A 15357-nucleotide genomic window follows, 5' to 3' on the forward strand; every position below is an offset into this window, starting at 1 on the left:
CTGGAACATCATGACTCGATATTTCCTGCTCCATGGCTAGGAATTTCATCGGAGCTAGTCCTGCTCTGCTACCGTAACTTCTTTAGAAGTGCAGAGGACACGGGAAATTTTAACCTAATCCACCTCTCGGGAAACTGACTGGGTCAGCTGCAGCACTAGTTTTACACCCCGCCCAATTTTACTCTACATTGAAGTCAACAGAGAGTAATATAGAGCGGATGTCAAACCGGCATTCCACCAATCTCATGGGATTCCCACATGTAATGTATGCACCTGTCAGTATGCTCACAGTTGAGGGACTTGGCCTGGAGGGTGTTGCATGGAGCGGTTCTGTGCAATAAGTTATTAAGTCGGTTCACGGGCTCCCAGGCCGCCTGTAATTTCTGCGGTCTGGAGGAGTCCGTGTTCCATGTATATGTTGAATGTGCGAGGTTGCAGCCCCTCTTATAATATTTGAAGGGGCTGCTCCTCAAATTCTGGTTGCACTTCAGTCCCACACTCCTGATCTTTGGGCACCCTGTGCGGAGGGGAGCGGGCAGCTCGGAAGGCCTCCTCGTAGGACTGCTCCTGGGCACGGCCAATCAGCTGGTCCAGGCAGCAGGCGGTCGAGGGGGTCGTTCAGCCTGACTGCCGATCTCTCTTCCGCAGTTACATCCGAGCCAGGGTGCCCCTGGAGATGGAGCATGTGATGTCCACTGGTACGCGCGCGACCTTCCATGAGAGGTGGGCGCCGGAGGGACTGGAGTGCATCATCACCCCTGGCAACCAAATTTTAATTTGAACCACGTCTAAAGTTTAATTTGTTTAAGTTTGTCGGATTTAGTGCCCCGCCCTTTTAGCCAGAGGGCACTTGTATAATTTGTGTTTTTAGTGCCCTCAAAAAAAAACAAGGGGGCACTTGTTTGACAGTTTTTGGAGTGTGCCCCCCCCCCCCCCTTTTAACCAGAGGGTACTTGTTTATTGTCGACACAAAAATAGTTGTAAAGTAGTTGAGTTATGAGAAGGTTAGCCAGTCACGTGATGTTCATAAGACTCCACAAAACCCCAGCCAGTTGGGTTCAGGCGATCCATGATGAGGCAGGTGGTTGTAAGTGTGGTGGATGAACTGGTAATGTGTAACGTGATTCATCACATGACTGGCTTGTCCACTTACTGCCCAAAAATGCGAAGTTGATCAAAAAAAATCAATTACTGACCACTTACTGTCCACTTTTCCACCGGCGGTAAATTTAATCTATTTGAGGCCATGTTTTAATGGGTGAGTGATTCCTATGAGAAAAAAATGATGGACAAATCCATGCTGTTGTGTATAGGGCTAATAGCACCTCTCCGCCGAAACTCTCGCCGAAACCGTGAAAAGCTGATTGTTATACTCCGCTCCCAATTAAAGAAAAAATCTCAAATAAAATATCTGAATTCACATTAGTTTTCACTCTGCATCGACAAAGCAAGAAAAAAAGAACTTGCATTTATATAGCGCCTTTCACAATCTCAGGATGTCCCAAAGCATTTCACAGTCAATTAAGTACTTTTGAAGTGTAGTCACTGTTGTAATGTAGGAAATGCAGCAGTCAATTTTCACACAGCAATGTGATAATGACCAGATAATCTGTTTTAGTGATGTTAGTTGAGGAATAAAGATTCGCCAAAACACTGGGGCTTCTTCGAAATAGTGCCATGGGACCTTTTCCATCCACCTGAGACGGAGCCTCAGTTTAGTGTCTCATCTGAGAGATGGCACATAACAGTGTAGCACTCCTTCAGCACTGCACTAGAATGTCAGCCTAGATTATGCCCTCAAGTCTCCATAGTGAGACTTGTGTGGGACTGAAAAATCCTGGTGCAAATGAGTCTTGGTTACCTGTTGGCGACAGGATTTATGACTGTCAGCCTGGAAGGACCATTAATGCTTTGGAGCTTCATCTCTGTAGCCTGGAATTGAAATCTCTGGGTTTTCTTCTGCTTCTCTGTTACTGAGATCTTGGGGGCGATATTGCCCGCACCCTGTTTGGAGGCGATAACCTACCGGGGCCGGTGCATTTATCACCCAGCCTGGAAGTTCCACCCCCCACCATGGAATTTGTCGCTTCCGCCCCTCAACGGAGGTGGACCGCTATCGGAGGCATTCTGCTTCCGTGAAGGGGTGTTTCCGGGGCGTCGCGCTATGAAGCCCAGCACCCTGCCGGCAACGTCAGCTGTACGCGGATGCTCCACATTGCACTGACGTGGCAGAACGCACTTCCCCTTCATTTAAAGGGGAGGGCTGCTATGCGCTTTCCAGTCCCTTTGGCGGCTGCCACTGGGCCACCAGGGACGCCCTTGACCGGGCCAACAGCCCGGCACCCATAATGGAGTGATGGCTGCAGGAGGGTGGCCCGGTTGAGGTGAGAATCGTTACTGTCAGGCCGACAGATGAGTCGCCGACAGAGAAATGTGGTCGGCCATGGGGCAAACAGCCTCCCCTTTAAGGAGCGCCCCAGTGGTTAATGTCCGCAGACCCACAAAGCTCGCGGTGACATCGGTCGGTGCCATCCTCGCCGCCCGCGGGGTAATTTACTCTGCAGGGCGCAAAGGGGTAGGTGTGGAGAGGTGAGGAGTCAGCTTGTACGCCGATGATGTAATCGCCGTGCGTGCACCAGCCCGGGGCACAAATCGCGGAGCGCGGTGCTAAAGACACAATAACCCCCAAACCTCCGGGACAATTTCTCCGGAGGCGCTATCGACCCCTTTCCCTGGGTAATACTGTCATTGTGCTCCATTAGCTTAACCCGGATACGGTAATGGGGCTATAAAAAAGGGCAATTTCATCCCCCTTCTGTTTTGACAATTCTGCCATCCAGCATCCTGTAAGTGTCTGAAGGTAATAATTTTAGGGCCCCATCTCTCTCAATGCATAAAAATGTCAAAGGATTGCACTGGCCTTTCCACAGGGCATCTCCTATTCTGTATTACCATCGACGAGGAAGAGCAGAAGGCAAAGGCACAGGGCATGCGGCACCATGGCCAGAGACTGCAACAAGCTTGCTACTAACATCAGAGTGTACAGGGAATAAACGTCATATCGGCAGCTGTCAGAGAAGCTGTGCATGCACAAGCTGTGCTTGAACAACAACTTGCATTTATATTGCGCCTTTAATATAGTAAAATGTCCGAAGCTGTTTCACAGGAGCATTATCAGATAAAATTTGACACTGAGCCAAATAAGGAGACATTAGGACAAATAACCAAATGTTTGGTCAAAGAGGTTTTTAGGAGTGTCTTAAAGGAGAAGAACAATTCGAGACGGAGAGGTTTAGAGAGGGAATTCCAGAGCTTAGGGAACAGGCAGCTGTATGTACAGCCACCAATGATAGAGCGATTAAAATCGGGCATGCAGAAGAGGCCAGAATTGGAGGAGTGCAGAGATCTCAGAGGGTTATACGGCTGGAGGAGGTTACAGAGATAGGGAGGTGCGACGCCATAGAGGAAATAAAAACAAGGATGAGAGTTTTAAAATTGAGATGTTGCCAGATCGGGAGCCAATGTAGATCAGCGAGCACAGGGGTGATGGATGAACGGGACTTGGTGCGAGTTTGGATACGGGCATCAAAGTTTTGGATGAGTTCAAGTTTATGGAGGGTGGAAGATGGGAGGCCGAACAGGAGAGCATTGGAATAGTCAAGTCTAGATGTAACAAAGGCATGAAATGTGGGTTTCAGCAGAATATGAGCTGAGACCTGAAGACATCCCAAAGCACCCCAGAGTAGCAATTGGGCACCTTTGTGAAATGCTGCAGGAAGACCTGAAGCCATGATCTAATTCCCACGGAGCCTTGTCAGTTGAAATGAAATTAACCTTCACCCTCCATATCCATGGCTCCGGTTTCTTCCATTGGAGATCTCTGCCAAACCAGCTGAAGGCTGTTCGGACCTGCATTCAACAGATGGCCTCTTTCACAGGGCATCAGACTTCATCAAGTACGGCATATCCCCTGTTGGACAAAGAGACGGGGCTACCAACTTACACATATTTCCCCGTGGTTGCAGGGGTCTGTTCATGGCACTCACGTGGCATTGAGGGCTCCACTCAAGGACTCGGTCACATTTATCAATAGGAAGGCGTTTCACTCATTAAATGTGCAAATTGTCTGCGATGCCCAAAATGATTGCACACTGCACCACTTTGCACTGTGGGAAGCGCTCAGCCTGGGCTTGGCAGACCGTGGCACTGGAGGATTCTGACCTGCATGTCTCCAAGTCCAAAGGTGCTAGTCGCTCGGAGGAATCTACGCTGACAGCCACCGGGCAGCCAGAGAGCAGCTGGTGGCGCAGTTGTTCAGACAGTGATAACCTCCAGTCCTTATAACCCTTCTCATGTCAAAGCTATAGAATCGAGCAGCTTGAGGAGCATGGCATCTGATGGTGGAATGGCAAAGGTCAATCTTTTCATGGACTGACCTCCATGGGGCTGTAAACTCAAGGAATGACAGCAAGGTAAAGTAACAAAAAATAGAACTTTTAAAAGTACAAAATTTCATTTTCAATGAAAATTGTGTTTAAAAATAGCTTTATTAAACTTTTATCCAACAAATAATATCATAAAATCTCTTACTGTGCAAGCTTTTATAGTAACATGTGAAGGTTTTCGGGATCCACCATTGGCTTCTCTACTCCTGACATCTGTGATTCGCTATTATGTTCCCTGCGGCGTATTAAAACTACTTTCCCAGGAAATTTTGGAGTAAGTTTGCAATGGGAAAGTTGCCAATCGCCCCAATCCAGGAAATTCTGCACCATTTCAGTCTTATTTCGAAATACAAATTTTGATGTTATGTATAACTTTATTCTGCACTATTATACTAGGTCCATGTTGAGTTCCGCTCTATGGGTTCAATTTTCCCCTGTATTTGCTCTGTTTTTTTTGGAGTCGGCTGCTTTTTCTGGCCTAACTTAAAAATCCCCAGTTTCCCCAATCAATTTGCACCAGCGTTACTTACGTTTTTTTTAAGGTAAATTTTTTTTTCTCAAAAGGGGTCGTTACCAGCCACCTATGACAGTTCTGGCCATTTAGGCAACTTTGGCCAGCTAATAGTTACTCCATTTCTACTTAGGCCAGCGTATGTAGCCACTTGAGAAAACCCTTGCGGAGAGTTAAAGAAATCGCGCAGCTAAGTACATCGGAGGCCATTCGGCCTGGGATAGGGGAAGGAAGCGGAAAGGACCTGGACCTGAACCAACCAAGCCTTAGCAATGTTAAATAAATCAATGCGGAGTGCATTTGCAAACAAAAACTACTAATGAGACGTTGAAAAATAAAATCCATTCAATAGAAACACCACTTCTCAGAGGAAACAGACTTGCAAAACCATCCTTCACACAATTAAAATAATCAAGAAATAATCATTACCGCAATTCTATAAGAAATAAAAAATTGAAGTCGTAACTTCAGCATCAAACTCCAATTCACCTTTCTGCACTCGGCCCGGGCTGGTGCGGGAGGCCACTCGGCCTGGGCTAGGGGTGGGAGAATGCATCGGCAAGCCCTTCGGCCAGGGCTAAGGGCAGGGGAGCAGACCGGGAGGCTGAAGACAGGGCAGGAAGGTGGGGGCCCGGGATAGGTGCGGGCCGGGCTTCTGCCTTCCCAGGCCGAAAGCCATCAGGGGCATAAGGCTAATCAGAGGTTTTGTGACCGAGTAAAGCCATGTAAGAAGCACACAATAAGTTTCAATGGTCAGTTTTATGTTTAACAAAGAAGTTTTGTTATTTTAATAAGAATAGTATTGCTTCAACTAAATATTATTCCTTTACCTAGTTAATGTTAAATAAACCTGTCTTGTAGTTGCTAGCCGAACCTACGTTCTGATAGTATTTATTCCTCCCCCAACCAAAGTCTAGGCGATTACATGATTTATTCCAGTATGCTTGAATACAGTGACGAGGGTTATCTGGATATTGGACAGTTGAAAGGCACACTATAGTTAGTAGGGATTAGCAGTCTCAGCGGAGTAGCTAATGATGTAAATCCAAGGAACATTGAATTCTCACTCATGTTTTGGTACTTTTTGTTGAAGGATTCATTCTCTAGATTTTGCTCCAAGCAGAGAACTCAACCACAATGCTACTGCACATGTGCGGCCATTTCAGAGACATCAGGAATGTCACTTTTTTCCACAATGCTCATGCGCAGACATCTCGGCACATTTTCCAGCGCAGAACGCAGGCTCCACCCCCGGAGGCGATTGGCCACGCTGTGCGACTGCAGAGAAGAGGTCAAACAACAGCGAAAGTAGGAAGATTTTTTTCTGGAGCATCTCTTGAAGTACTGAAGCGGCATAACTCGGGTAAGTACGCTAGAAAACGGGCTCGGGGAAAATTGAGCCCAATTTTTCTAATTTTAATACTGCCCAAAATTCAACTATGGACAATGTTCTACATTAGTATATGCTTCTGTGACTATGAATGTCCCCTTAGATATCCACAGTATGTCCTTTTATACAGACAGTTGCAACCATTGAATCTTGCTTGGCACTTCCAACCTACATTTAATTCAGAATACCAAAATGATTCAATGCTACCATTGCTAACCATATTAAACCCAATTAAATCTGCAATTTTATCATCATCTTCTTTTCAATGCAGTAAAGATAAAACACAACAATTAATGGTGATACTTCCGGTCTCGAGGAATATTGTTTTATAACAACAGCAAAGCAATTGAAGACACCAAAAACCAGACCAGACCCAGTTAATATTATTGATGGGGACTCCCGAAAGCTCTCGAGTCATATTGAATAGAAACGCTCTTAGTCCAGAGATTTGTCCAAGGTCGTAGAACAGAAGTAAAGTTGGAATCTCAAAAATGTCAGAGGTTGATGAGTAGAAAGGACAGCGCTGAATGTAATAATAAGCCTGAGGCAGATAGAAGGTGTGTCAACACATAGGGCTACAAAGTCAGCAGGGAGTCCATTGCTATCAAAATGTCATGACATAAATAAGCAGGTGAAACCACAGTTGACAAGGGCAGTGGACAGAATGTTCTGAGGCTATGGCTAACCTAAAAATAATTATCCTTAATGGGTTATGAGTGCCCTTTCAGCGTAACCTCAGGTATCTCCTTGATATCTTTAGAGGTCGGGATACTTTCTGGGGTCTACATCAAAACAAATATGTAAGTGTCACTCTTCATGATCAAAGTGATTGAAACTATACTCTGGCTGGTCATTTTTCAATGTGTGGGCATGTCTGACAGATTGCTATGATTAATGAGGAATAAGTCATACGTGGTTATTGGACAACTATTTTTTTACTGTTACTTTTTCACATTTTGTGCTGGATGTTTTCCCTTGCGTGATATTTCTGTGTTCAATAGAAAGCAGGGACGGAGCTTTGGGGAGTAAAATAGTATAAAACGTATTTAATAAAACAACAAATAATAAAGTATCAATCCTTTGCCTAATTAAGGAGTTTAAACTCAGCAAAATAAATGTGTAAAGTATTTTGTGAAGTAGGTGCATAGAGTTGTAACATGTAACCTCAAGGAGAATACAAGGATGCATTGAAGTAGTTTGAGGAGTTAAGCACACATTATTTAATTGTTTCTGCAGGGATTTTGGCAATCTTCCAGTGGGAGATTGGTGGAAACCTCCATCAGAGATTCCAGGCATACAGGTTTTGGGGGCTCAGGATAGTTGAGGGGCTGCTTCAGGGATATTTGAGTCAGGGATATTTCAAGAGCTCTGCCTCTAAAAGGTCAGCAGTTCAGGAGGCCACAGATAAAATGACCAAACTCAAGATACCCTTTTGAAAGTTACTATTGAATCTGACTTCAGACCCAGGCCTGTACCTATTGGCCTACCCACTGGAGAACGAGCCTCCATGGAAACGTGTATACTAATGCGACTGTCACTGCTAGCTGCACTCTCCACCAAATCCACCCCTATACTAAGATACAAACTTCCCTCCACCCCCATTACATCAAACAGATGGACAAAACATGTATGAAACATGTTGGTTAGAACAGACAATTTACCGACTCCATCTGGGAACAGTCGGCAATCTGGAACACTTTCCGAGAGACTCAGGCCCTGGAAACCCGCAGGATGGTACATGCCCGAAACGGCTCTCATCAAAGTCACAAATGACATCCTTTGTGACTGTGACAAAGGTAAAGGTAAACTATCCCTCCTCATCCTTCTCGACCTGTCTGCACCTGTTGACAAGGTTGACCACTCCATCCTCCTCCAATGCCTCTCCACCATCATCCAGCAGGGTGGCACTGCACTCGCCTGGTTCCATTCTTGTCTATCTAATTGTAGCCACCTGCACTGGCTTGTCTTCCCACTCCCGCATCGTTACCTCTGGAGTCCCTAAAGGACCTATCCTTGGCCCTCTCCTATTTCTCATATATGCTGCCCCTCGGCGACATCATCCGAAAACACGGCATCAGTTTCCACATGTACGCTGATGACACCCAGCTGTACCTCACCACCACTTCTCTCAACGCCTCCATGGTCTTTATGTGTCAGACTGCTTATCCGATATCCAATTCTCAATGAGCAGAAATTTTCTTCAATTAAATATTGGGAAGACCGATGCCATTGTCTTTGGTCCCACAAACTGCGTTCCCTAGCCTCCGACTCTATCCCTTTCTCTAGCATTTGTCTGAGGTTGAACCAGGCTGTTCGCAACCTAGGTGTCATATTTGACATGAAATGAGCATCCGGCCACATATCCATGGCATAACTAAAACCGCTTATTTCCACCTCCATAACATTGCCCGTCTCCATCCTTGCCTCAGCTCATCTGCTGCTGAAAGCCTCAGCCATGCCTTTGTTATCTCTAGACCCGACTACTCCAATGCGCTCCTGTCTGGCCTCCCACATTCTACCCCACGTAAACTTGAGGTCATCTAAAACTCGGCAGTCTGTGTCCTAACTCGCACCAAGTCACGTTCACCCATCATCACTGTGTTCACTGACCAACGTTGGCTCCCGGTTAATCAATGGCTCGATTTCAAAATTATCATCCCCGTTAACAAATCCCTCCATGGCTTCGCCCCTCCCTAACTCTGTAATCTCCTTCAGCCTCACAAAACCCGAGATCTCTGCGCTCCTCAAGTTCTGCTTTTTTGAGCATCCCTGATTCTAATCGCTCAACCATCGGTGGCCGTGCCTTCATCTGCCTGGGCCCTAAGCTTTGGAATTTCCTCCCGAAACTTCTACAACTCGCTACCTCTCTTTCCTCCTTTAAGACGTTCCTTAAAACCTATCTCTTTGACCAAGCTTTTGATCATCTGCCGTAATTTCTTTTTATGTGGCTCAGTGTCAAAAATGTTTTTGTCTTATAACACTCCTGTGAAGCGCCTTGGGAAATTTTACTACATTAAAGGTGCTATATAAACACAAGTTGTTGTTGTTATTGCTTTAATTGGCAAACGTTCATTGTTGACTTCATCAAAGTTTGTGCAGTCAAGGGAAAGGCACGTTATTTGCATAGTTCTGGCAGGAATTTCGGACACCCTACCTGACAAAGCGGCTGGAAAATCCAGCAAAGAATCCTGGGCTGGAGGGAGGTAAGAGTGGCGCGGGGGAAGGGTGGGGGGTGGGGGGGGACTGATGTCAGATACCCTCAGAAGAATAAATTAGATGCCAAACCATCGATTCCCTACAAACTTAAAATTATTATTTTTTTAAATCAGTTTTTAAAATCTTTTGGACCTGGACCTTATTTACAGTGGTGGGTCAGCAAGCTCGCAGACATTCCAACACAGAACATGTGCTAAATCCCCAAGTAGACAAGGGAGAACCACTGGATGTGGTGTATTTGGATTTTCAAAAGGCTTTTGAAAAGGTCCCGCACAAGAGATTAGTGTGCAAAATTAAAGCACATGGCATTGGGGGTAATGTACTGACGTGGATAGAGAACTGGTTGGCAGTCAGGAAGCAGAGAGTCGGGATAAACGGGTCCTTTTAAGAATGGCAGGCAGTGACTAGTGGGGTGCCGCAGGGCTTAGTGCTGGGACCCCAGCTCTTTACAATATACATTAATGATTTAGATGAAGGAATTGAGTGTATATCTCCAGGTTTGCAGATGACACTAAACTGGCTGGCGATATGAGCTGCGAGGAGGATGCTAGAGGCTGCAGGGTGACTTGGACAGGTTAGGTGAGTGGGCAAATGCATGGCAGATGCAGTATAATGTGAATAAATGTGAGGTTATCCACTTTGGTGGAAAAAACACGAAGGCAGAATATTATCTGAATGACGGCAGATTAGGAAAAGGGGAGGTGCAACGAGACCTGGGTGTCATGGTTCATCAGTCATTGAAAGTTGGCATGCAGGTACAGCAGGCGGTGAAGAAGGCAAATGGTATGTTGGCCTTCATAGCTAGGGGATTTGAGTATAGGAGCAGGGAGATCTTACTGCAGTTGTGCAGGGCGTTAGTGAGGCCTCACCTGGAATATCGTGTTCAGTTTTGGTCTACTAATCTGAGGAAGGACGTTCTTGCTATTGAGCGAGTGCAGCGAAGGTTCACCAAACTGATTCCCGGGATGGCTGGACTGACATATGAGGAGAGACTGGATTGACTGGGCCTTTATACACTGGGGTTTAGAAGGATGAGAGGGGATCTCATAGAAATATATAAGATTCTGACAGGACTGGACAGGTTGGATGCAGGAAGAATGTTCCCGATGTTGGGGAGGTCCAGAACCAGAGGACACAGTCTAAGGATAAGGGGTAGGCCATTTAGGACTTAGATGAGGAGAAACTTCTTCACTCAGAGAGTTGTTAACCTGTGGAATTCCCTGCCGCAGAGAGTTGTTGATGCCAGTTCATTGGATATATTCAAGAGGGAGTTAGATATGGCCCTTACGGCTAAAGGGATCAATGGGTATGGAGAGAAAGCAGGAAAGGGGTACTGAGGTGAATGATCAGCCATGATCTTATTGAATGTTGGTGCAAGCTCAAAGGGCCAATTGTCCTACTCCTGCACCTATTTTCTTTGTTTCTATGTTTCTAAGGAGGCTCAGCCCTGCTCCCTTCACTGACAATGACTGTGTTTGGGGCAAACGGTAGCTCCGCCCCAAGTTTTAGCAAGTTTTAGAAGCGTTTGCAACCATCTTCAGCTAGAAGTGCCGAGCGGATGATCCATATCGGCCTCCTCCTGAGTCCTCACCATCACAGAAGCCAGTCTTTAGCCAATTTGATTTACTCCATGTGATATCTAGATGCGGCTGAGCGCACTGGATACAGCAAAGGCTATGGCCCCTGAAAACATCCCGGCTGTCGTGTTGAAGACCTGTGCTCCAGAACTAGCCACACTTCGAGCCAAGCTCTTCCAGTGCTGCTACAACACTGTCATCTAACTGATAATATTGAAACCTGCACAGGCCTGTCCTGTCCACAAAAAGCAGGACAAATCCAGGATTCTTTGCTGGATTTTCCAGCCTCTTTGTCAGGTAGGTTTTCCGAAATGTCCTATCGGTTTACTCTCACTCAACGGCAAAGTGATGGAAGGTATTATCGACAGAGCTATCAAGTGGCACTTACTCACCAATAACCTGCTCACCAATGCTCAGTTTGGGTACAACCAGGACCACACGGCTCGAGACCTCAATACAGCCTTGATCCAAAAGAGCTGAATTTCAGAGGTGAGGTGAGAGTGACTGCCCTTAACATCAAGACCTGGACATCATTCAGCCTTGGGCTGATAAATGGCAAGTTACATTTGCGCCACATAAATGCCACACAATGATCAGCTCTAACATGGAAGAGTCTAACCACCTCCTCTTGATATTCAACGGCATTACCATCACTGAGTCCCCCATCATCACCATTGCACCAGAAACTTAACTGGACCAGCCACATAAATACTGTGGCAACAAGAGCAGGTCAGAGGCTGGATATTCTGTGGCGAGTGTCTCACCTCCTGACTCCCCAAAGCCTTTCCACCATCTACAAGGCACAAGTCAGTTGCGTGATAGAATACTCTCCACTTGCCTGGATGAGTGCAGCTCCAACAACACTCAAGAAGCTTGACACTATCCAGGACAAAGCAGCCTGCTTGATTGGCACCCTATCTACCACCTTAATCATTCACTCCCTCCACCACCGACACACCGTGGCTGCAGTGTGTACCATCTATCAGATGCACTGCAGCAACTCACCATGTCTACTTCGGCAGCACCTCCCAAACCCGCGAACTCTCCGACCTAGAAGGACAAGGGCAGCAGGCGCTTGGGAACACCATCACCTGCAAGTTACCCTCCAAGTTATACACCATCCTGACTTGGAAATATATCACCGTTCCTTCATTGTCACTGGGTCAAAATCCTGGAACTCCCTCCCTAACAACACTGTGGGAGTACCTTCTCAAATGCAATTAGAGATGGGCAATAATTGGTGGCCTTGCCAGCGACGGCCACATCCTGGAATTTAAAAAAAATACATATTTTATCCTGACATCCCACCCATTGACCTGTACTGCACCAAAGGAAGGTAAGAATAGTTAGCTTGGAATGTGGTCACAACCTTCCAAATATTCTCTTCTGGGTAGTGATACCTTAGTAGGGCAGATATTTAACAAATAAATCATTCTAAAATTTTCATTTGAGAAGTGAGCCTCTAAAATAATGAGATTTTAAACTTCAATTATGTGAACAGACTAGAGAAGTTGAGATGGTTCTCCTTAAAGCAAAGTATGTTAAGGAGAGATTTATTAGTGTTGCTTAAAATCCTAAGAGGTATTGATAGAGTAAAAAAGGATAAACTGTTTCCACTGACAGAATTACATAGATGTAAGATAATTGACAAAAGAAACAGTGGGAGATGAGAAGTTATTTTTTATGCAGCAATTTGTTATGATCTGGAATGCATTCCCTGAAAGGGTGGTGGAAACAGATTCAATAGTAACTTTCAAAAGGGAATTGGATGTACTTGAAAAGATAAAAATTGCCTGGCTATGGGGAAAGTGCAGGAGAGTGGAATTAATTAGTGTTGTGTGTGCAATAACTCAATAGACTGGATACTGTAAACTAACACAGGTACAAACCTGACTCTACTTTATTAGGGCCCAAAGTGATGACATTAGAAGATGGCTGGTCTTTTATACCAGGGCCGCACACATGTGCGCACAGCCCAATGACCTCCGACAATGGCGCTACCTGGTGGCTATTAAACCCAAGCATACATACATGACAATATCCCCCTTTAAGATATTAGTAACAGTCTTTTTACAAATTGAGACGATCCGCTCCTGAGTTGAATGTCTCAGTCCATCTCCAGCCTTGGGCGAGCGTTCTGAGTCTGTTATGACTGGGGGCTGGGTAGACGATCTGATGGGAGTGGCAATGACCATGTCAGGGATTGAAAGTCCAGATTCATTGACCATTGACCATGTCAGGGATTGAAAGTCCAGATTCATTGATGACAGCGGAGTCCTCTGATGACTGAGGATAGGTTGGTTGGTCACTGATTGTGTCTTCCTCAGACTGTTCCAGTTCATCCGTGTGCTGCAGCTATATCTGATCGACATGTTTCCTGCATGTCTGCCAATTCTTGAGCTTAATGATAAACACTCTGTTACCCTCCTTGGCCATAACAGTACCAGCGATCCATTTGGGACCCTGACTATAATTCAGCACATACACAGGATTATTGATAGAAATGTTACGTGACATAGTAGCACGATTATGATACCCTTGCTGACTTTGACGTATTCAACACGATTATTCAAGTCAGGGTGGACAAGAGAGAGCCTGGTCTTGAGACCTCGCTTCATCAATAGTTCAGCAGGGGAGACCCCGGTAAGCGTATGCGGTCTTGTCCTGTAACTAAGCAATATGCGTGACAAGCGAGTTTGCAGTGAACCTTGAGTTACATGTTTCATACTCTGCTTGATGGTTTAGACCGCATACTCTGCTTGTCCATTGGATGCGAGTTTGAATGATGCTGACCTCACATGTTTGATACCATTTGAGTTTCATGAATTCTTGAAACTCCATACTGGTGAAGCAAGATCCGTTGTCACTTACAATGATGTCAGGCAGACCATGCGTAGCAAACATAATACAAAGGCTCTCAATGGTAGCTGTGGATGTGCTGGATGACATGATTTTACACTCTATCCACTTGGAATAAGCATCCACCACAACTAAGAACATCTTTCTCAGGAAGGGACCTACAAAGTCGATGTGGATCCTGGACCGTGGTTTAGATGGCCACGACCACAGACTCAGCGGCGATTCCACTGGTGCTTTACTAAGCTGCATGCAAGTGTTGCACTGATGCGCACATGATTCCAGATCAGAGTCAATTTCAGGCTATCATACATGAGACCTGGCCATGGCTTTCATCATGACAATACCGGGATGCATGTTATGTAGATCATGCACAAATTTCTCTCTGCATTTCTTGGGCATAACAACACGATTACCCCACAGTAAACAATCTGATTGAATGGATAGTTTGTCTTTGCGACGGATGTAAGATTTGGTCTTCCCACACATTTACTTGGGTATGGCAGACCAATCACCATTAAGGATACAACGTTTCACAACCGATAATATTGGGTCCTGGCTGATCCAGGTCTTAACTTGTTGGGCTGTGACAGGGGTTCCTTCACCTTCAAAAGCATCCATGACGAACAGTAGGTCTGCTGGTTGTGGCGTTTCCACCTCCGGTGTGGGCAACAGCAGACGGCTCAATGCATCGGCACAATTCTCAGTGCCAGGTCTATGGCGAATGACATAATCATAGGCAGATAATGTCTGGATGCGGGACGATGCATTGGTATTGATACTTTTGTTTTCCGAAAACAATGCAATGAGCGGCTTGTGATCTGTTTCCAGTTCAAACCGAAGACCAAACAGGTACTGAAGCATTTTTTTAACCCCATACACACAGGCCAGTGCTTCTTTCTCTACCATGCTGTAGGCTCTTTCCGCCTTTGACAAACTTTTTGAAGCATATGCAACAGGTTGTAATTTGCTCGACTCATTAGCTTGTTGGAGCACACAACCAACTCCATATGACGAAGCATCACAGGCCAATACTAGACGCTTACATGGGTCATAATGTACCAGCAGCTTGTTAGTGCAAAGCAGATTAGTAGCTTTCTCAAAAGCTCTATCTTGAGACGCACCCCAAACCCAGTTGTCGCCTTTTCTTAGCAGCATGTGCAGTGGCTCTAATAAGGTGCTCAATCGAGGTAAGAAATTACCAAATTAGTTGAGTAGATCAAGGAACGAATGCAGCTCCGGCACATTCTGAGGCTAGGGTGCATTTTTGATGGCCTTGGTTTTCGAGTCTTTAGGCCTGATGCTGTCAGCAGCAATTTTCCTCCCCAGGAATTCGACTTCCGGTGCCATGAAGACACGCTT

The sequence above is a fragment of the Pristiophorus japonicus genome, chromosome 2 (assembly GCF_044704955.1).
Source record: "Pristiophorus japonicus isolate sPriJap1 chromosome 2, sPriJap1.hap1, whole genome shotgun sequence".
Taxonomy (NCBI): domain Eukaryota; kingdom Metazoa; phylum Chordata; class Chondrichthyes; family Pristiophoridae; genus Pristiophorus; species Pristiophorus japonicus.